General features: G+C 48.9%; 1 pseudogene; it reads left to right on the top strand.

The window, feature by feature from the left end:
* Window positions 1–5,045: 5,045 nt before the first annotated feature.
* Window positions 5,046–19,914, top strand: LOC114700425 (annotated as a pseudogene).
* Window positions 19,915–21,765: the final 1,851 nt, after the last annotated feature.

Raw genomic sequence — 21,765 nt, 5'->3', positions numbered from 1 at the left:
GAAAGAACCCTGGGCATTTGAGGACTTCTGTTCTCCTCAGTACTTTCTTAGCACAGGTTTACCTATTCTTTAAGTCCTTTATTAATTCATCGTTGTTTTTAAAAGATTTGTTTTTGCTAGGCGGTGTTGGAATACACCTTTAATCTCAGCACTCAGGAGGCACAGGTAGGCAGATCTCTGTGAGTTCAAGGCCAAACTGGTCTATAGAGCAAGTTCCAGGACAGGTTCCAAAGCTACACAGAGAAACCCTGTCTCAGGGAAAAAACAAAACAAAACACCAAAACAACAACAACAACAAAAGATTTGCTTTTTACTTTTAATTACTTCTTTGTGTGTGGGTTTGCATGTACACAGGTGTAGGAGCAATCAGAAGAGGGCACTGGATCCTCTGGAGCTGGAGTTAAGGCCCCTGTGCCAACAAACTCTTCAGAACAGCTCAGCCATTTCTGCAGCCCCAGATCTTAATTTTTTGAGACAGCATTTTACTATGTATCCAGGCTGGTATGGAATTCACCATGGAGACCAGACTGTCCTTGACACTGACCTTCAGACTCTCAAGTGCTGGGATGACAGGTGTGCATCACCAGACTTCTAGCTTGGTTCTTCTGAAGGTGATTTTGCAAAATATGGGCTTATATGTCTGAACTGAAAGTCTTCCTTCAGGTTCATACCTCCAGAATTTGCCTCAGTCCTGTCCACAGTGAGTTCTTCACCAAAGCTTCTAGAAGGTGTGGATGAACTCTGGACGGTCAAAGGCCACATTTCACAGCTCTTAGTGAAGGTAGCAGTGCTGATTAGATGGGAAGGATGCTGGGAGAAGACTCTGACTTGTAAGGGAGGGTCCCTGTGTAGTGCTGCAGCAAGAGTTCTGGAAGCTTAGGAACAAACGCTCCAGAAATACCTCCTGCCTGCTCCCAAGTGAGAGGGCCATCCTGACCATGGTGGTCACCTGGTACTGCCTGACAGCGCCGGAGAGAAAACAGGAGCCAGGGCCATGCCGACAGCAGCCATTCTACAGACTTCTGGATACCCCACCCACCAACCTGAAGTGCTTGTTTGGACGTTTGGCTCCTTGTCACCAACAAGATGGTCAACGGGCTCAAACTCAAGTCCCCACACTCCTGCCTCCCTGGGCTTCATGCACCATACTGTTTCAGATCCCCAGACAGCAAGCAAACTATGGACCTGGGAAGGACTTACCTTACTCAGAGTCCTGGTGGGTGTGAAGGGAGTTTCTCTCACCTCCCTGTTCACCTAGGGACATGGACCAGACCAGGGTGGGATCACAGAGCCTTCTCATGTCAACAAGGCAAAAAGAGCAAGCAGTGATTTAAAAGAAAATGCCTGGGCCTGGGGTATGGTTCAGATGGAGAGTGCTCACCTAGCATGCATGATACCCTGGGTTTGCCCCAGCACTGTACAAACTAGGGGTGGTGGCTTCTGCCTGTAATCCCCGTGCATGGGTGATGGAGGCAGGAGGAAGTTCAAAGTCCAGTTTAATGCTGGCTTGGACTATCAAAGCCTTGCCTCAAAAGATTATGCTTCACATCCCTTTATAAGCCAGTTTACTGATGTGATGTTCAGATGCATCTACCTCAGGTTTGGACCAAGGCTTCAGTCCTGGAGTGTTCACTGAAAGGGTCCCCAAGGCTTCCTTGTGGTATAGATATGACCCTGTCTGGTCCTAGTATCATCTCCCTCATCCCTGCCTGGCACCTCCAGGAAAGAGCACCCCTAGGGGCAGGGATAAACAGGCCAAGCAGTCTTCCCTACACCAAGCATCCTCCTTTCCATAGGTCTAGGATCCTTCCCTGTAGTAGGACAAGCCCATAGGGTCAGGAAATTGGATCAGACCAGTAGCCAAGGCATGCACATAATGTATTCCTTAAGAGCCAACCTAGAGTCTGCCTGAGGGCCTAGCAACAGGAGCTGTCAGAGTTCCTGATCATGCCCAGCCAATGAGGAACGACAACACAGACTGGGCGCTGGGAGGAGGGTACATAAGTCCTGCTCTGTTATTGAATAACTGAGTTTATTATTGGCTTTCAATGGACTCCCCATGTCTGTGTTGTTGACACTGGGCCTTCTCACCCCCTTCCCTGAGAGTCTTTAAATCCAAGCAATACTTCCCCTTGTCCCACCTTGGGGTAGGAGACCTAAATCCCTGTGGCTGGGTATGGCCCCAGGCAACAGGGTGGGCAATGGGATGATGGTGACCTATTCCTCTGGGCTGGTCTGCTGGCCTTGTGAATCAGACCATGCTGGGAGTGCCTACCAGGGACAAAGAGAAATTGCTACGTAGTTGTCAGTAACTGTGTGTGTGTGTGTGTGTGTGTGTGTGTGTGTGTGTATAGTCCACAGTTGAAGTTGTATGTCTTCCTCAATCACTCTTCACCTCATTAATACTATGTAGCCTGGCTGCCTCCCAACACTGTAACTAAAACTTAAAGGCATACACCACCATGCCAGACTATCCACCTTAACTTTTGAAGCAGGATCTCTCATTGAACATGGAGTGTTCTGATTCAGCTAGCCTGACTGGCTGGCCAATGAGCCCAGTGATCCCTTTGTCCTTGACACCCCAGCATTGAGATGACAATGTGTCCCACCACATGGATCCCATTAAACTTCCTTACTCTGAACTCCTGTCCTCCTGACTGCTGAGTGCTGGGATTCCAGGCACTCTTGCATCATCCTGTCTGCTGTTGGGTGGGAACCCGGAGCTTCCTGGGGGCTACACTCCAGCTCCAGTTACTAAACCACACCCTTGCCCTGTGTTGCATTTCACAGTAGCTGTCCTAACCAGTGTGAGGGGACAGCTCAGTGTCCCTTACAGCTAGTGAAACTGAGTATCTATCCACGAACTTATTAAAGCTCTGTGTACACAATGGAGTATTACTCAGCAGTAAAAAAAAAAAAAAAAAATGACATCATGAAATTTGCAAGAAAATGGATGGAACTTAAAATATCATCCTGAGTGAGGTAATCCAGATCAGAAGGACAAACATGGTATGTACCCACTCATAAGTGGATACTAGATAAGCACAGGGTAACCAGAGAAGATAGCTAACAAGGAGGACCCTAAGAGGGAGGAGTAGACCGCCCAGTGAAGGAGAAATAGATGAGATCTACATGAGCAAACTGAGGGTGAGGGAGGGTAATGGAGAGCAAGGCATGGGGAATGAGAACATAGGAGAACGGGATGGTCAAGCTCGAACAGGGAAAAGGTGGGAGGGCAAGGAAAGAGATGCCATGATAGAGGGAGACATCAGGGGAATTGGAGAAACAGGGTACTAGGGAAGTTCCCAAGAAGCCACAAGGATGACCCCACATTAGACTACTAGCAATAGTGAAGAGGGTGCCTGAACTGACCTATTTCGGTAATCAGATTGGTGAATACTGTGTCATCATAGAGCTGTCATCCAGTAACTGATGGAAGAGGATACAGAGATCTGAGAAACATACAGAAACAACCAGGCCAAACTAGTGGGAACTCATGAACTGTGACCAATAGCTATGGGGCCCCCTTGGGACTGGACTAGGCCCTCTGCATAGACAGTTGTTTAGCTTGAACTCTTGAATCAGGATCTGACCCTGGTGCATGAGTGGGCATTTTTTTTTTTTTTTTAAAGAGGTTTTTTTTTTTTTTTTTTTTTTTTTTTAAGATTTATTTATTATGTATACAGCATGTATGACTGTAGGACAGAAGAGGGCATCAGATCTTGTTACAGATGGTTGTGAGCCACCATGTGGTTGCTGGGAATTGAACTCAGAACCTCTGGGAAAGCAGTCGGTGCTCTTAACCTCTGAGCCATCTCTGCAGCCTCCGAGATTTTCTATTCATTTTACATACCAACCACAGATTCACCTCTCCTCCCTTCTCCCGCTGCCCGTCTTTCCCCCTAACACACCCCTCATGTGAGGGGGCTTTTTGGAGCCCAGTGCTTATGCTGGTACACCTGGTGCAGCCTTGGTGCAGGAGGAGAGGCTTGGACCTGCCTCAACTGGATCTACCAGGTTCTGCAGATTCCCCACAGGAAGCCTTGCCTTGGAGGAGGTGGGAATAGATGGTGGGTTAGAGGGGAAGGCTGAGGGCCAGGAGGAGGGAGGAGAGGGGGATCTGTAGTTGGTATGTAAAATGAATAGACAATTTCTTTTTTTTTAAATACTTTTTTAAAAAAAGATTTATTTAGTATATACAGTGTCCTGCCTGCATGTATCCCTGCAAGCCAGATGATGGTACCAGATGTCATTAGAGATGGCTGTGAGCCACATTGTGGTTGCTGGGAATTGAACTCAGGACCTCTGGAAGAGCAGCCAGTGCTCTTAAACCCTGTGCCATCTCTCCAGCCCCAACAATTTCTTAATAATATACAAATAAAATTATTACACAAATTTTGAAATTGAAAAAAAAAAAAAAGCTCTGTCATAAAACAAAAGGCTATTCACTAGCCAGGCCAGGGGCAAATCAAGGCAGGCACTAGACCCTGGGGGCTCTCAGCATGCCCCAGCTGTGCCCAGGCCGACTCCTCCCAGAGAACTGTGGCTCCAAGTCAACAACTGAGAAGAACTCATGTACACTCCTAATTAAATAGAATAAACAACCAAGAAGAACAATAAAGGACAGGGCAGGGCTGGAGAGATGGCTCAGTCAATAAGAGCGCTCCTCACTTTCAGAGGACCCAGCTCAGGCCCCAGAAGTCACATTCATTGTCCCACAGTGACCTGTAGCTCCACCTCCAGTCACTCTGTGAGATGCCCTCTTCAGGCTCCACAGAGACCTGCCCTCATGTGCAATAGCACAACACACAAAAACACCTGCACATAATCTTTTTTAAGGATGTAAGTGTATGATTGCTTTGCCTGCATGTAAGTGTATGTACCACATACATGCCTGGTGCCTAAGGAGGCCAGAGAGGGCATCAGATGTCCTGGAACTGGAGTTACAGATGGTTTTGAACCATCATGTGGGTGTCAGGAACCGAACCTGGATCCTCTAGAAGAGCAACCAGGGCTCTCAACTGCTGAGCCATCTCTCCAGCCCCCACAGTCAGTTCTGTATGAGTCTGCCTTCAGTGTTGGCAGAGCTCACAGTCCTTGTCTTTGCCCCTCCCAACACTCCTTCTTTCTGGCATTTTCTTAGCTCTTTACTGTTCATTTCCCCAGTATAAGTTTTAGGATCAGTTTGTCTGGTGCCGACCTTGTCCTCCTTCACTGTCCCCTCTTCAGCGGCATGTGGCAGGGACTCCCAAACCTGTACTTTGTCTTGCAGATGACAGGAGACATGGAAAGCCCAAGACATCATGGGAAGTCCAACCAGGTAAGCACCTGCTCTCCCATGTGCTGGTGAAGGGTAGCCCCTCCCTGGGGGCTCCACAGTCTCCTGTTCCCTTTTGTCTCTACATAGCCATGGCTGGCCTGGTGTTTCTATGTAGGCCAGGCTGGGATCAAACTCAGAAATGCACCAGCCTCTGGCTCCTGAGAGTGGGGATGGAAGATGTGTGCCACCAGCGCCTGGCTCTCTTATGTTTCCTTTACAGTTCAAGGCTTCAGGGGTGGCTGCTCCAAGGTGACATTCTCATGTTAGTGACCAGGCAGAGAGAGCACAGGCTCCAAACCACTTTAAGACAACACATGGTATTCGGTTGTGTGTGTTTTTGTGTGTGTGTGTGTGTGTGTGTGTGTGTGTGTGTGTGAGAGAGAGAGAGAGAGAGAGAGAGAGAGAGAGAGAGAGAGAGAGAGAGAGATGGAAAGCCCACAGCCTCCTACATTGACCCTCTGCTCTCTGTCTCAGCCCTGAGCTTTGGAACTGGTCATTTCTTCAACGGCTGTAGAGATAATAAAGCTGTCATGCACTGAGAGCTGGAGGGACATCCTTTGACCCAGCTCAGCTCTACACTGCATGTCCTGCACTCCAAGGGGACCATTGTCCTTTATCTGGCCTGCTGCAGAGATCAGGAAAAACTCCTGAGCAATCCTGCACTTGAAATTCACACTTTCCTTTTATTTTTTGTAATTTTTTTTTCTTTTTTTTTTTTTTTTTTTTTTGAGACAGGGTTTCTCTTGTGTAGCTTTGCGCCTCTCCTGGAACTCACTTGGTAGACCAGGCTGGACTCGAACTCACAGAGATCCGCCTGCCTCTGCCTCCCGAGTGCTGGGATTAAAGACGTGTGCCACCACCGCCCGGCTATTTTTTGTAATTTTAAAACAGGATTTATTTTATTATATGTGTCTGATTGTGTACCACCAGACCCAGGTCTGAAATTCAACTTTTCATTGACTAATGCAGTTTATTGAATCCAAGAGCTTTAGAATCCCCAAACTGACTGGGCAGTGCTGGCGCATGCCTTTAATTCAAGCACTCAGAAGGCAGAAGCAGGCAGATCTCTGTGAGTTCAAGGCTAGCCTGGTTCACATAAGGAGTTCTAGGACAGCACAGTGAGTTCCTGTCTCAAAAATAAAAATAAAAAAAAACCCAAAACAAACAAACAAACAAAAAATCCCCTAACAGTCCAAAAGGTCGCTGAATTGTCCTCAGAACACTCTAAGGGATTCACTAGGACAGCCCAAAGAAGCTTGTCAAAGTTAGAGTGATTTGTGTCAGAGAAGAAGTTCTGGGGCTGGAGAGATGACTTGGTCAGTAAGGTACTTGCCAAGTAAGCATGAGGACCTGAGTTCAATCCCCAGAAGGGATGTAAAGGCAGGGTCCACAGTATGTATTGTGATCCCAGGCCTGGGGAGGAAAACACAGTCTGAGACCTTGGGCTTGCTGATCAGCCAACCAAGCCTCATCAGTGAGCTTCAGGTCCCAGTTAGAGATTCTGTTGCAAAAGACAAGGTGGGCAGACCTGAGGATCAACACCCAGGGATGGCATCTGGCATGTGCACACACACACACACACACACACACACACACACACACATACACACACACAAAGAACAAGTTGTGATTGGTCTGGGGCAATCCAATCTAGACAGAGGGCAGGTAGAGAAAGAGACTTAAGAGTGGGAAAAGAGAGATGAGAGAGTACATTCCTGAGGCTGTGCCCTAATGTGTACCTTCACTGGCTGTGAAAAGGATTTTTATCTTTTGATGGAGAGTAGAATGGACAGGGATGAGAGCTGACTTGAAGATTCAGGTTTCTGGGAATGGACCAAGGAAACCATAGGCCCCTCAGGTCTTGAGTCTGGTAGAAAGAAGTGTCCTCTCAGGTCAGCTCCATGAAATTCCATGCCTGTCCTAGTCATTAGCTCCAGTGAGCCCAGGTGTCCACATCATAGGGACCCCACCTCCAGTATGTTGTATGTTTTTGTTGTTTTTGGAGACAGGGTGTCTCTGTGTAGCCCTGGATGTCCTGGAACTCACTTTGTAGACCAGGCTGGCCTTGAACTCAGAGTTCCACCTGCCTCTGCCTCCCAAGTGCTGGATGTAAAGGCATGATCCAACACTGCCCTACTAATTATGTTTCTGAAGGACTATAAGCAGAGCCCAGCAGGCTAAGGAAGAGTGTGGTGTGACATTTGTCATCCATGTCTACAGTACAAGGGATGTGGGTGTCACACTGGGACAGGCCTGGGACCCTGCTACTTGGTTTCATGCCTTCTACGACCTCTAGTTTAGAATGTTTTGGAGATTGTGTAAGGGCCATCATCCAGTGGTTGTTAGTGGACTTTTTGAGACAGGGTTTCAAGTAGCCCAGGCCAACATTGAATTCTTGACCTCCTGTGTCCACCTCCCAAGAGCTGGGATTAGTTTTGTGCCACCATTTTGTGACTGTAATTGTGACCATTGAAAAAGAGACTCCAGGACACACTAAGTGGCTCTTTACCTTTGCCATGAGGTCTGATGACATAGCATGGCACAGCTGTTCAATGCCTTTCCTATCCAGATCTGGGCGGCAACTTGCTCAACAGTATCTTGGAGTTGGGGCAATCCTCTTCCCTCCCCCAGTCTAGAGTCCTGGTTTTCACAAACACCCCAGACACAGCCAAGAGCCCTTGGTAGAGAAGGACCTTCCACAGACAGGGAAAGGTCATCCACCTGCACCCAGCAGGAGCCTGATCAGCCTGACACCCTCACCTCCCGCAGGAAGGACACATCTGGGGCTCCATGAAGAGGACGGCTCTCATCCTGGGCTCTGGGCTGCTCTTGTCTGTAGCCTTCTGGAACTCAGTCACATGGTAAGTGTGCCCCAGACCTTTGGGGTGGAGGCACAGCATGAAAGAGCTAGCTTCCCAGTCTGCTCACAGACACATAAATGCTTTTCCTCCAAGGCATCTTCAGAGATTTTGGGGTGCTTCTGGCTACTTTTGGCAGACCAGTGGGAGAAACTGCTGTCTACATTTGAAGGCAACGAGTGGATGCTGTTCCTTATAGGTGAGGATCCAGGCTCAGGGCTGTGTGTTGGGCTCCACACTTGTTCTTTCCCTATACTTGTTTATTATAATTTATTGTTGTTTTACTATCATTATTATATTTACTACATGTGCATGTGAAGGAGGCATGAGCATGCCAGAGCATGCATGTGGAGGTCAGAGGACAATTGCAGAAGTTGGTTCTTGCCTTCTACCACATGGTACTGGGAATTGAACTCAGGTATCAATTTTGCTGCAAGGCTTTACCTGCTTGTGGGCTCAATTTGCTGTTTGTTGTGGGGTTTTTTCTTTTTGGGGTGTGGGGTTTCGAGACAGGATTTCTATGTGTAGTTTTGATGCGTGTCCTGGATCTCCCACTGTAGACCATGCTGGCCTTGAACTCACAGAGATCCTGGTGGCTCTGCCTCCTGAGTGCTGGGATTAAAGACATGTAGCCACCTCTGCTCGACCTTGTGTTTTTTGAGACAGGGTCTCATTATGTAGTCATGGCTGTCCTGGAATTCAGTTTATAGACCAGGCTCTCCTTGCACTCACAGAGATCCTCCCGCCTCTGTTTCCTGAGTGTTAGGTTTACAGATCTACTAATTGCCCAGCCTGCTGTTTTAACCAAGGTTTTTGCTGAATACTTGTAGCCCACTGCCCTGTGATTAAGGGCTTAATATTTCAAAGTGCCAGCCCTGTTCTTTCATGTGAAGGACTCTTAGTTCATCTCCTACTCATAGACAATTAGGCTACTCTAAATGTTTCCTGTGATTTAAAAAACACAATCTATTTCCGGTATGTGTTTGTGTGTATACCTACATCTATGTCCATGCACCATGCTCATACAGGAACTGGGAGGTCAGAGGAGGGTATTGGTTTCCCTTGGAGTTACAGATGGTTGGAAGCCACCTTGTGGGTACTGGGAATTGAATCTGAGTCCTCTGGAAGAGCAGCCAGTGCTCTTAACTATTGAGCCATGTCTCTCTATCCCCCAGGTATTCCTGTGATTTTTATTTTATTTTGATTTTTCCAGACAAGATTTCTCTGTGTAGCCCTGGCTGTCCTGGATCTCACCTTGTAGGTCAGGCTGGCCTCGAACTCAGAGCTCCACATGCCTCTGCCTCCCAAGTGCTGGGATTATAGGCATGCGCCACCACTGCCCGGCTTTTCTTGATAGTTTTAAAGATGCTGTGTCAGCATTTCTATGCACAACCGTATGTGAATTTCCTTTCTGTCTCTCTCTCTTTTTCACTTCAGAGTCGTTCCAACTATCCTGCAGAATGGGTCTACCAGTGCTCTTCCCACACTGGCCATGTCCTTCCTACAGCCCTCCCACCCCAGACACTGTGTTTGATGGGGAAGGGAAGGGTTAAAGGAAGGAGATAAAGACAGTGAAACAATGTCCTTGTCCCTCAAGATTCCCAATCCTGTAAGAGGTCACAGTAGTTAGGTAACACTGTCATGTCCCTTGGAACTGCCACAGACGGGATATTAAAGATATGAGAATGTAGGCGTGAAACCTACAGCCACATTAAGTGTGACTTGGTCAGCATTTTCTTATTATTTATTATTGTGTGTGGGATGTAGGCAGGGACATGCATATTGCACATTAAGTGTGTGGAGGTCAGAGGACAGGCCCGAAGTTACTGCTCTCTCTGTATGTTTATGTGGTTTGTGGGGTAGAGCTCAGATCATCAGATTTGTCCAACAAGAGCTTTAGCACTAACCATCCTGCAGGCTCTATTTTTCTTCTTCTTGGCATAGGGTTTCAAGTATTCCAGATGTCCTAGAATGGGCTGTGGAGCTGAGGATGACCATTGAACTTCTGAGCCTCCTTTCTTCAATCAGTTTTTTCTAAAAATTTCTTTCTTTTTTGGGGGGGAGGACAGGGTTTCTCTGTGTTGACAGCCCTGGCTGTCCTGAAATTCACTCTGTAGACCAGGAGGGCCTTGAACTCACAGACATCTGCCTGTCTCTGCCTCCCAAGTGCTGGGATTAAAGGCCTGTACCACCACTTTCCCACTTCTAAAATATATAGAGAGTGTCAGCACTGGGAATAATAGAATAGGTGGCCAAATTGCTTCACCATCCATAAGGAACACTCCTCTGAGCTAAAGGGAGTGTCATCAGTAACTGTGCTTAGAGGGTACAGCAGCAACATTTGTTATCTCAGCAGTCAGTTGAGGCAGGAGGATTGCCATGAGTTTGGGGTCTGTCTAGACTATCAGTGAGTTTAAAGCAACCTAGGACAGAGTGAGACCTTGTCTCAAAACCAGACAAAACAAAACCCAAAACCCCAAGTGTGGTGAGACACACCTTTAATGCCAGCATTGGAGAGGCCGAGCCAGGGGTTAAATGAGTTCAAGGCCAGCCTGGAGTAAACTGTGAGACCCTGTCTCAAACACACACACAGGGGAGGGGGGAACACACAGAGACAGACAAGACGGAACAAATACGGACACTTAGTGACTTTTCCAGGTTCCATGGCTAGGACACAAGCAGTGTGTCACCAGGCAGGGACAGATCCATGCAGGTGCTCACAACCTCCTAATGAGCTACTGGGTACCCAGGGCTGCTCTAACTCCCTCTGCTCTCTGCCTCAGGTACTGTCCTCGTTCCTGCGCTCTGCTTCTGGGTTTTCAATGGCCTTCTGCTGGTGGTGGACACAACAGGGAAACCCACCTTCATCTCCCGTTACCGCATCCAACTGGGCAAGAATGAGCCGGTGAGTGTCAGTGCAGCTGTTAGTTCGGGGATGCAGGGACGGGAGTCAGGGCAAGAAGATGACTTACCTTCCAGGTGACCTGATCCAGCTTAGAGAGAAGGGAGCGTGTGTGTGTGTGTGTGTGTGTGTGTGTGTGTGTGTGTGTGTGTACTTGGTTGGTAGAGTGCTTGTCGAGCCTGAAAGAAGCCCTGAGTTCCACCCCCAAAGCACATATGCACATGTGGGGTGTGCAGCTATAATCCAATATTCAGAGAGTGGAGTCAGGAGGATTAGAAGTTCAAGGTCATCCTTGGCTACATGAGAAGTCTGAATGTACCTAGAGCTACATGAGACCCTGTCTAAAAGAAAAGGCCAGTCAGATAGTTCAGCAAATAAGGTCATCTATCTGCTGCCAAGCTGGAAGACTTGAGTTTGATCCCTGGAACCTACACAGAGGAAGAAGAAAAACTTCATTTATTCTGACCTTCAGGTGCTCATCAGGACACAGAGGCACCTACACCCACACACCCACACACACACATACACACACACACACACACACACACACACACACACACACCAGTAAAAAAACAAAATGAAAAGTCCACTCAGCCAGTGGCCAGTCTAGACCAATGTCCTGGTCTCCTTATTCCCAGCACAGGGTGCCCCATGACACTGTACTTAGCTTATTAGGGAAAGAAATGACGGCCTCAGCCCTCCTGGGCTGTCTCAGAGACACCAGCAGCACTTCACCATGAGACCATGGAAACCAGACATACACTGCCCCAAGGGAGGAAACTTCACTGTGGCCGGTGGTAGTGGTGGTGCAGACTGTGTATGTATGAGGTAGTCATTCTAACAAATCCTTATTTATTTTTGTTAAGATAGGATCTCTCTATGTAGCTCTGGCTGTCCTGGAACTCACTATGTAGACCAGCCTGGCCTTGAATTCACAGAGATCTGCCTGCCCCTGCCTCCCAAGTGCTGATATCAAAGGCGTGTGCCACCATCATCCAAGGCAGCCAGTAGTGTGAGCTGTCAAGACAACCCCAGGAAGACAGGAACAGTCCCTGCTTCTTAGCAGCTGCACTTGCTCACTGTAGGAGCTGAACCAACCACCACACTACAGTCTGGCCTGCCTTCCTGCTGCTTTGACAACCTGCAGACAATCTTCCCTTACACAACCCTGCAGAGGGTGATTATGAAAACAAGCTGTTCCCTCAGCCCCACCCAACTCTCCTGGCAATCTGCTCTTAACCTGCCCAGGTGCCCGATGAGTCACCTCTGCTCTCAAGGAGTCTGCCCAGCCTGACACTGAAGGCACTAGGGTGGAAAGGAGTCCTGCTGGAGCCCTGTGAAATGGTCCCCTCCTGAGAGGACAGCTGCCAGAGAGCTGGGAGGCTCCCTCCAGCTCCCCCTGGCAGAACAGCCTGGAAGTCTTTGTGTCAGTATGTGGCCTGTAAGACCCTTTCATCTGCAGACCTTCTGTCTCTGAAGCAGCCAGCATGACTGAATGCCTTCATCTTCAGGCTGAGCACTGTGGGAACTGTCATGTTTCAGATGAAGCTTTGTCATGGACCCTGGGTAGGACATGACATAGACTAGAACATCCTCTTTCTTCCCTGCTTCCAATCCAAACAGAGTCTCATTGGCCCAAGCTGGCCTCCACCTTCCTATATAGTTGAGGATGACCTTGAACTCCTATCTTCCTTCCTCCACCTCATTGGGCCAAAATGCTGAGGATCAGTCCCAGGGCTCCAAGGACACCAAGAAGGCCCTCTACCCACTGAGCCATGTCCCAGCCCCACCCTGGGCCTTTCCAGCTGCAGGGCTCCTACAGATCCTCAGCAGTCTACAGCTCTAAATATCGTGTGCCACCTGGAAACCTTTCTGTATGCAGTGACTAGAGAGCAGCAGGCAGTGTGGGGGCTTCTCGCAGAGGACAAGGTCTAGAGTTGAGGGACCCGTTCAAGTTTCAGCTTTCCAGGCCAAAGAGGCAGAGCTCAACCCATGAAACTCCAAGGCCGGCACAGCTGTGCTTCAGACTTTCTGAGGACACATCAGGAAGGAGCTTGGGACCATCCAGAGCCTGGCTAGCTATGGGAGGTGCTGACTTTCAAAGAATCCTAGGAATAGGCTGCAGTGGGAGCTGATGGAGAAGGCATTCCTAGCATCCCAGCCTGCCCACACAGACACTCTCCCATCTCCTCCTTCCTAACCTGGCTCCTGCTGCACCATATGCATGCTGGGAATCACACTGGGTGCTCTGTAAAAACAGCCGGTGCTGGTAATCAGAGTCATCTCTCCAGCCCCAAGACTATTTCCAAAACCAAAACCAGCCCCTCTCTCACTTCACCCAAGTCCACACCGCCTCCTGTTATGCTTCCCCATGAGGCAACGCTCACTGACAGAGCCAACTATGCCCTCAGAACTGTCTACACTGTCCTAGAGTCCTCTCTGCACTCAGAGCTGTCTACACTGTCTCAGAGTCCTCTCTGCAGCTTCTCAGAGCTGTCTACACTGTCTCAGAGTCCTCTCTGCATTCAGAGCTGTCTACACTGTCTCAGAGTCCTCTCTGCACTCAGAGCTGTCTACACTGTCTCAGAGTCCTCTGCAGCTTCTCAGAGCTGTCTACACTGTCTCAGAGTCCTCTCTGCAGCTTCTCAGAGCTGTCTACACCGTCTCAGAGTCCTCTATGCCATTCTCAGAACTGTCTATGTAGCCTCTCACAACGGGCTATGCAGTCTCTGGCCTTCCTCTTGGCTCTCTACTTCCAAGCATTTAATAGTAAGGAAGTTGTTTATACACACACACACACACACACACACACACACACACACACACACAAATATATATATATATAATTTTCTTAGGCTTACAGCACTGGTATTCCCATAGTAAGGAAGTTGTAAACAGTGAGAAATGTAAGAAAAATATAGGAGACTCATCCACACACTTTTTTTTTTTTTCCGAGACAGGGTTTCTCTGTGTAGCTTTGCGCCTTTCCTGGAACTCGCTTTGGAGACCAGGCTGGCCTCGAACTCACAGATATCCCTGCCTCCCGAGTGCTGGGATTAAAGGCGTGCACCACCACTGCCCGGCCCACCTTTTGAGATATAACTTTTTCCTAAACTGTTCCAAGTTTGTGGCACTGGATGACTTGTATTGTTTCTAGTCTTTTTGCTGATGCCTCCTTCCCGTTTCTCTAGTCCTAATTCTCAGATACCCAGGGGGTATCCTGCAGGCACCAGGGCAGTGGCTGGAGGCTGACAGTTCTTAGGCAATGCAAAGTGACCACTAGCCTTTTCTCCTGGGACCAGTGTGTCACCTGTTCAGGATCTCTGGACTGGCCACAAGCAGAGCAAGCTGAGATGCCTCGTTCCCTTTATGTGGCTAGGACAGTCCAGCATGCTCTGAGGTCGGAGACCTCTTCTGAAATCCTTCATCAAGATGGCTAAGGCAGTCATCACTGCTTCTCTGTTCCTGTGTGTTTCACTGGTACTTGTTTCATTGTCCTTGTAGAGCACTGGGTGTTCTGTAGGCCAGAACTCAGTAGTGGCAGACCCTGGCCCACAGGGCCTATGCTCTGGTGAGGAATTCTCCAGGACAGGCAAGGGCTGTAGGGCTCACCATGGCCAGCCCCAGACTGTGGACTACCCCAGTCACTCCCAGAAGCCCACCCTGAGCAGGTCAGGTAGAGACGTACTTCATAGTCCCCTTTCTCCATTCCTTCTGTCGCCTGGCAGGTGGACCCCGTGAAGCTGCGTCAGTCTATCCGCACAGTTGTTTTCAACCAGACTATAATCTCTCTTCCCATGCTGGTCATCTTCTACCCTTTCTTCAAGTGGAGGGGAGACCCCTGCTGCCGAGAGCTGCCCACCTTCCACTGGTTCCTCGTGGAGCTGGCCCTCTTCACCCTCGTGGTGGAAATCTTGTTCTACTACTCACATCGGTGAGTTCTCTACATGCACACAGCTGGCCTCACCCTAGAACAGCTCACTGGTCAGCAGAGGCCACTGAATGTCTCTGTCCTCAGGTCCCACATCTAAAATTGCTCAAGACACAACTTAATCTCCAACACATTGCCTAGTGCTGTTGGATGATCTGTATGTCCTGTGGGAGCCCTTCTTGGGTTCTTTGTGGCGTTACCCAGCAGGTCTGTATAGAGGATGATTAGGACCATGGGCCTGAGTGCAGGTGTTTGAGATAGTCTGCACTTGGCTGTGCTGGGGGATGGTCTGTATGTCAAGTTGTTCTGATTGGTCAATAAATAAAACCTGATCGGCTGTGGCTAGGCAGGAAGGATAGGCGGGACTAACTGAGGAGAAATAAAAGGACAGGAAGGCAGAAGGACTGGCTGCAGCCGCCGCCATGACCAGCAGCATGTGAAGACGCCGATAAGCCACCAGCCACGTGGCGAGGTATAGATTTGTAGAAATGCATTACTTTAAGATATAAGAATAGTTAACAAGAAGCCTGCCATGGCCATACAATTTGTAAGCAATATAAGTCTCTGTGTTTATTTGGTTGGGTCTGAGCGGCTGTGGGACTGGCGGGTGACAGAGATTTGTCCTGACTGTGGGCAAGGCAGAAAAACTCAAGCTACAGCCTGGTGAAGGAAGAGCTGCCCTATTTGGGAGATCGGGTCAGTTCCCATCCACTTCCTGATAGTCCTTTATGGCATCAGTTACCTTCACCACTGGGGTTGGCAGACAGCATAAGGCACACTCATTGACCACAGTCAGACTAGAGGAGGGCAAGGAGTAGATGCCAGCTCCTCAGATGTGGACCTCATTCCAACCTTTGCTTTGATGATCTGCTCAGGATGGAGGCAAAGGGAAGGTTTGCAATTACCAACTATGAATTATCTTTCCAGGCTCCTTCACCACCCAACGTTGTACAAGAAAATTCACAAGAAACATCATGAATGGACAGCACCCATTGGTGTGATCTCACTCTATGCCCACCCTATTGAACACGTGGTAAATATAGCCCTTGAAGCTCCAGAATGGAGGCTGGTGGTTCCCTGATCTTTTAATTTTTTTAATTTTTCTTCCCACTGAAAAGCTGCCATCTCTTGGCTTTGCCAGGTGCCCAGTGTGCATTACATTATTGTCCCCAACCTTCTACACACTGACTCTGCTCCAGAGGAAGGTGAAGCTGAGTTGAGTGTCTTAAGTTACAAGCCAAGGTATCCCTGCGCACCACTCAGGGCAGAGTGAACACCCAGCTGGGTCCCTCCATCCCCTGGAATCATCCTTTCTCCTACAGGTTTCCAACATGTTGCCAGTTATGGTGGGTCCTCTAGCAATGGGCTCTCATCTGTCCTCCATCACTGTGTGGTTGTCCCTGGCCCTCCTCAGCGCCACTATCTCCCACTGTGGTTATCACCTGCCTTTCCTGCGCTCGCCTGAGTTCCACCACTACCACCACGTCAAGTAAGCCAACAGCACCCTTTCTCAAGTGTCTGCAGACAGTGGAGTCTCCATCTGAATGTGAGCCAGTCAGGGGTCACCTGGGTACAGGGAAGATGATCTCTAGGTAGGGCCACCTCCTTTTTTTTTTTTCTTTTTTTGGATTTTGAGACAGGGTTTCTCTGTGTAGTTTTGCACCTCCTGGAAATCACTTTGTAGCCCAGGCTGGTCTCGAATCACACAGATCCACCTGCCTCTGCCCCCTGAGTGCTGGGATAATGGCATGTAGCACCCCTGCCCAGCCAGTTTGGAATTTTAACCATTATTTGGGTTCTGGGCCTGTTGAATCTCATGAGCTTGAATCATCTCCTGGAACCTGTGTGCATAAAATTTTGGCACTTTTCTGCAATGTGGGCTCTTTCCTTGGTTTTGAGACAGGGTTCTCCATATAGTCCTTGCTATCCTACTTCTCATGTTGACCAGACTGGCCTCAAACTCAGAGATCCTCCTGCCTCTGTCTCCTAAGTGCTGTGATTCAAGGTTCCACACCAAAAATTGTCCTCATCCCCGGCTTTTCATGTATGAGCATCCTAAAACACTAGACACTTAGTACACAGGTTCTTGGGTCCCATTCCAAACGAACCAAAGTATTTGTGAATCATGGCCTGGGAGCCTGCCTCCTAATGTTTTCCAAGGTGTTCTGATGCAAGGAGCCCCTCAGCCCATCTGAACTCGCCTAGGTCTGCATGAAGTTCTAACTTCTGCACCCCGGAGCCAGTCAAGGGCTACCGAGCCAGGCATCGCGGGGCTGCCTTTAGTGCCAGCACTTGGGGGCAGAGGCAGCTATTGGACCTCTGTTGAGTTCAAGGCCAGCCTCGTCTACAAAATGATTTCTGGGACAGCCCAGGATGCTCAGAGAAACCCTGTTTTGAAATAACACCCCCAAAAAAAAATAAAAGTTGGTGGCAGGCCTTTAATCCCAGGACTCAGCAGGTGGGTCTCTAGAGTGAGGTATCTCTGCACCCACCACATGTCTGCTTTGGTCCTGTGCATACCTACAGCCCTAGCGTTGAGGAGACAGGAGGATAGCTGGGATTTGTTGCTTGACAGCTTAGTGGATTTGGTGAAAAGGTGAACTCCAGGTTCAGGAAGAACAAGGTAAAGAGAGGTAAGATCAGTGGAGGACATCAATGCCCCACACTCTGGTCTCTGTGCAAGTAGTCATGCACAATACCCAGAAGAGGGCTGGCAGGCACTTGCCCACGGATATGAAAGGCTTAGGGTTCAATCCTCCAGTTCATAATCACACAGTGGCTCTCAACTTTAACAAAAACCCTAAAACAACCCTCAAAGGGAACACTTCCAATGCTCCAGGATGCTGTTATAGCCGGGCAGCATGGTGATGCTAAGCATGGGAAGGAGGGCTGGGAACCAGGGAGAACCACAGCTTCCCACCAGGTTCAGCCAAGACATTCTCTTCCATCCTTCAGGTTCAACCAGTGCTACGGGGTGCTGGGTGTGCTGGATCACCTGCATGGGACTGACATCATGTTTAAGCAGACCAAGGCCTATGAGAGACATGTCCTCCTGCTGGGCTTCACCCCACTTTCAGAGAGCATCCCTGACCCTCCAAAGAAGATGGAGAGTCTGCTTGGACCATCCAGAGTGTTTCCTCACAAATAGGAGGTGTGGAGACTGCCTGGGGGCCATGCTGCCCTTAACAACTTGCCCCCTTCGGCCTCCATACTCTAAGGACTGTACCATTAGGGTAAAGGGAATGTAAGCTTCCTGCCGGGACAAGGCCATGGTATGATCTGGGCTTCTCTCAAACTACTTCTCATGTTCGTTAGGACCCGAAGTTGACTTAGGAAAGAAGAATTAGTTATTTGGGCTGGAGGCCATCCAATGGAGAAAGTCACTGAGAGCCTGGGGGAATCCTTGGTCCTCGGCTCCAACACCCCAAAGAGCCAGCTCCCCTGTGGCCTAGGATACAGAGAATGGGGTCATAGTGGGACTGGAGGCTTCCTGGCTCCACAAACTGCTTTCACACCCATAGCCAGGGCACCCTGTGTAGTCACAGGCCACATGTGTTGACATGCTAGATGTGGTCCCTGCTTCCTCCCAAGAACGCCTGGGTGACTTTTGCCCTCCAAAGATACAAATAATCCTTCAGAAGAAATAATAACAGGCCACAAGAGCTTCTCAGTATGACATGCACCCCAGGCCCTGTGCCTTAGCCTGTTGTTACTGGGGCTGAACTGGTGTGGGGGAGACCCAAGTCAGTGCTCTCTAAACCCAAAATAATCTCCTCCCCCCAACAATGAGTCTCAGAAAACACGGCCCAAGGGCAGACCTGTCTTCCTTTAACTGGCTAATCAACAGTAAACATGCCCAGGGAGTAGGTAGCAGTGAACTTCTCTGGTCCCGCTTTCTAGGCCCCCACCCTGGCAGCTCATGCTTAGGAAGCCTGGGATGCCGAGAACTTGGCAACGAGGTTGGATCTGGAAGGCTGTCTCCACTACCATTTGCTAAATCTCAGCCCAACTGTGCCAAGCTTACATTTTCAGTTCAAGGTTAGCCAAGACTCCCTAGTGTGGCTGAAATAAAATCCTTTTCTTAACACAGTTTGGTACAGTGGTTTGCACTACAGTCCCAGCTGCTTGGGGGATTTAGGCCCAGGTCAGAGGCAGCCTAGACAAACACAGCAGAGGTTCTCAGGAAATAACAGGGACGTGGATAAACTCCACCACTCCCATAGCCCCAGGGCCTTCCCACACCAGAGGATACTCTCTCTATATATAGTTATTTTGGAGACATGGTTTCTCTGTGTAGTTTGGTGTCTGTAGACTAGGCTGGCCTCGAACTCACAGAAATTTGCCTGGCTCTGCCTCCCTAGGGCTCGGATTGGCGAGGACAGTCTTATACTTTGTACTGTGAGTGTGTCCAGAGCAGAGTCCAGCCTCTGCACTTCCTCATCCCACACTCCCAGGAGGACCTGATTCCCAGATCTTAGCTCTGCCCTTTAAACGACCATGGCTGTCACACGTCCAGGGCTGGGGTCTCAGTGAACCAACTGTACCCCAGAGAGTCTGCTTCTACCTCACTGTAACATAGAACCTGTGAGGACCTCTCCCCTGGGCCCTTTCCCCACAGACTCAGAGCCACCATCCTCAAAGGATGGTTTCAACTATGATAGAATCCATCGGTGAGAGACCCTGGTGCTCATCTTTCTGGCCTTTTTTTTTTTTTTTTTTAACTAAACATAATGGTCTCCAGTTCTTTCCATCCATCTTACTGAAAATGATAGGATTCTCCTTGTCATCTTTGTGTGGCTGACCTCAATTTTGACTGTCCATTCACTGTTGATGAACACTTAAGTGTTCCTTCCTCTCTCTCTTCCTTGTGAGTGTTAGAGTGGAGATTAAATTCAGGACCTCATATTCAGGGGAAATGTGCTATTATTGACCTACACCCCACACCTCCCTTTATTTAAAAAAGCATTGTTTTTTCTAGAATAAAATCACTTTAGTTTAATTAACTCACATATAAAACACCACACAGCTGCTCAAGGAAGCCAAACACTTGGACAGCCCAGCTCTACAAATCTCAGTGACCCCCACACAGTGGGCACAGCTTTCCATGGCCACTGATTCCATGGCCACTGATGGAACGGACTTGTTAATAATGAGGGTTAGTTTGGCTTTACACTTCCACTACTAGTCAGGTTCTTACCATAAATTAACTTGCTCATTAGAGCTTACATTTCAGTTCTTCAGTGTGAAATAATGTTTCAGTTTCTAGTCAGGTTAACCAAGCATTTGAAACACCATGGGTACCCGGGTTCTGGGCACACTCCAGAAACTGATTTCAAAAACACAAGACCTTGCACATTACTGCTCTGCCAGCCAGGCTCCCTGGTAAGGGATGTCAGGCTTTGTGGGCTCCACATTACCACCCCCATTGAAGCCCCCTGGTGTGGGTATGCCTGTCACCCCATCATGAGCCCACAGCCACACTGGCTGCAGTGGTCGCCATCTGGGCAGACTGTCAGAGGAGCAACCTGGGATGAGAGGATTTGGTCTCTATGTGTCCTCCTGAGTGTTTAAGCTGCTCATCATCTAGATATTCTAAACTGTCAAAATGTGTGTGTGTGTGTGTGTGTGTGTGTGTGTCCACGCTCTAAGGCATGCACTCAGACAAAGGTGCGTGTGTGTGCATCTGTGTACTCCTGCAGACACCAGAAGGTATTAGTTTCCTTGGAGCTGGAGATACAGATGTTTGTGGGACACTTGGCTCATTATATGGGTTCTGGGATTAAAACTCCAGTCCTCACCAGGCAGTGGTGACACACACCTTTAATCCCAGCACTTGGGAGGCAGAGCCAGGTGGATCTCTGTGAGTTCAAGGCCAGCCTGGGCTACAGAGCTAGTCCAGGACAGGCACCAAAGCTACACAGAGAAACCCTGTCTCAAAAACCCATAAAAACCAACAAAACAAAACAAAACAAAAACCCTCCAGTCCTCATGATTGTGCCACAAGTACTCTTAACCACTGATCCATCTCTCCAGCCACACCCTCTTTAATTAATTATTTATTTGTTATGAGGCAAGGTGTGGATAAATTATCCAAGGAGGATGGTTCAGGTAGCTGGGATTGCAGATGTACTCCACTATATTGACAGTTACTCCATTTCTCAGCAGTTGTAAGCAGTGATTCAGTGGACATGAGAGTGTAGACATCTCAGGGCCCTAAGATCATTAGATATGGGTTAAGCATTTGGCTGGTTAAGCATTTGGCTGGTTAAGCTTCAGGCTTTCCAGCAGCAGTTCAGCTGAGACCCATTCCGGATGAGGACACAGAAGCCTCCAGTCTGAGGAAACAGGACCAGCTGAGGAACTGGCAAGGTGGCGGCCCCCAGAGGCAGACAGACCCAGCGGCAGTTGATAGGGACATACAGGCCCGGCGGCGGACCGCAGAGGTAAACAGGCCCAGGGACGGAGACAAGCAGACGCAGCTTGGAACAGGGACGCCCCTAACCCCAACATCTGGGGAAGAAGCTATCTCCGTGGGTCAGAACCAGAACGAATCTGAACACTCCGTCTGAGGACAACCCAGGGCCTAGCTGCTGATCCTGTGAAACCCAACAACTTGGAGGTGTTGGTGAGACTACCCTGCTCAGCTGAAACCCATCTGGGAGAGGATTCAGATGCCTACAGTTTAAAGTCTGAAGAAACAAGATCAGCTGAGGAGTTGACAAATGAACAAAAAGTGACCTGAGAACACAGAAGA

The sequence above is a fragment of the Peromyscus leucopus genome, chromosome 8b (assembly GCF_004664715.2).
Source record: "Peromyscus leucopus breed LL Stock chromosome 8b, UCI_PerLeu_2.1, whole genome shotgun sequence".
NCBI lineage: Eukaryota > Metazoa > Chordata > Mammalia > Rodentia > Cricetidae > Peromyscus > Peromyscus leucopus.
This window is presented reverse-complemented; position numbering and strand designations above follow the sequence as displayed.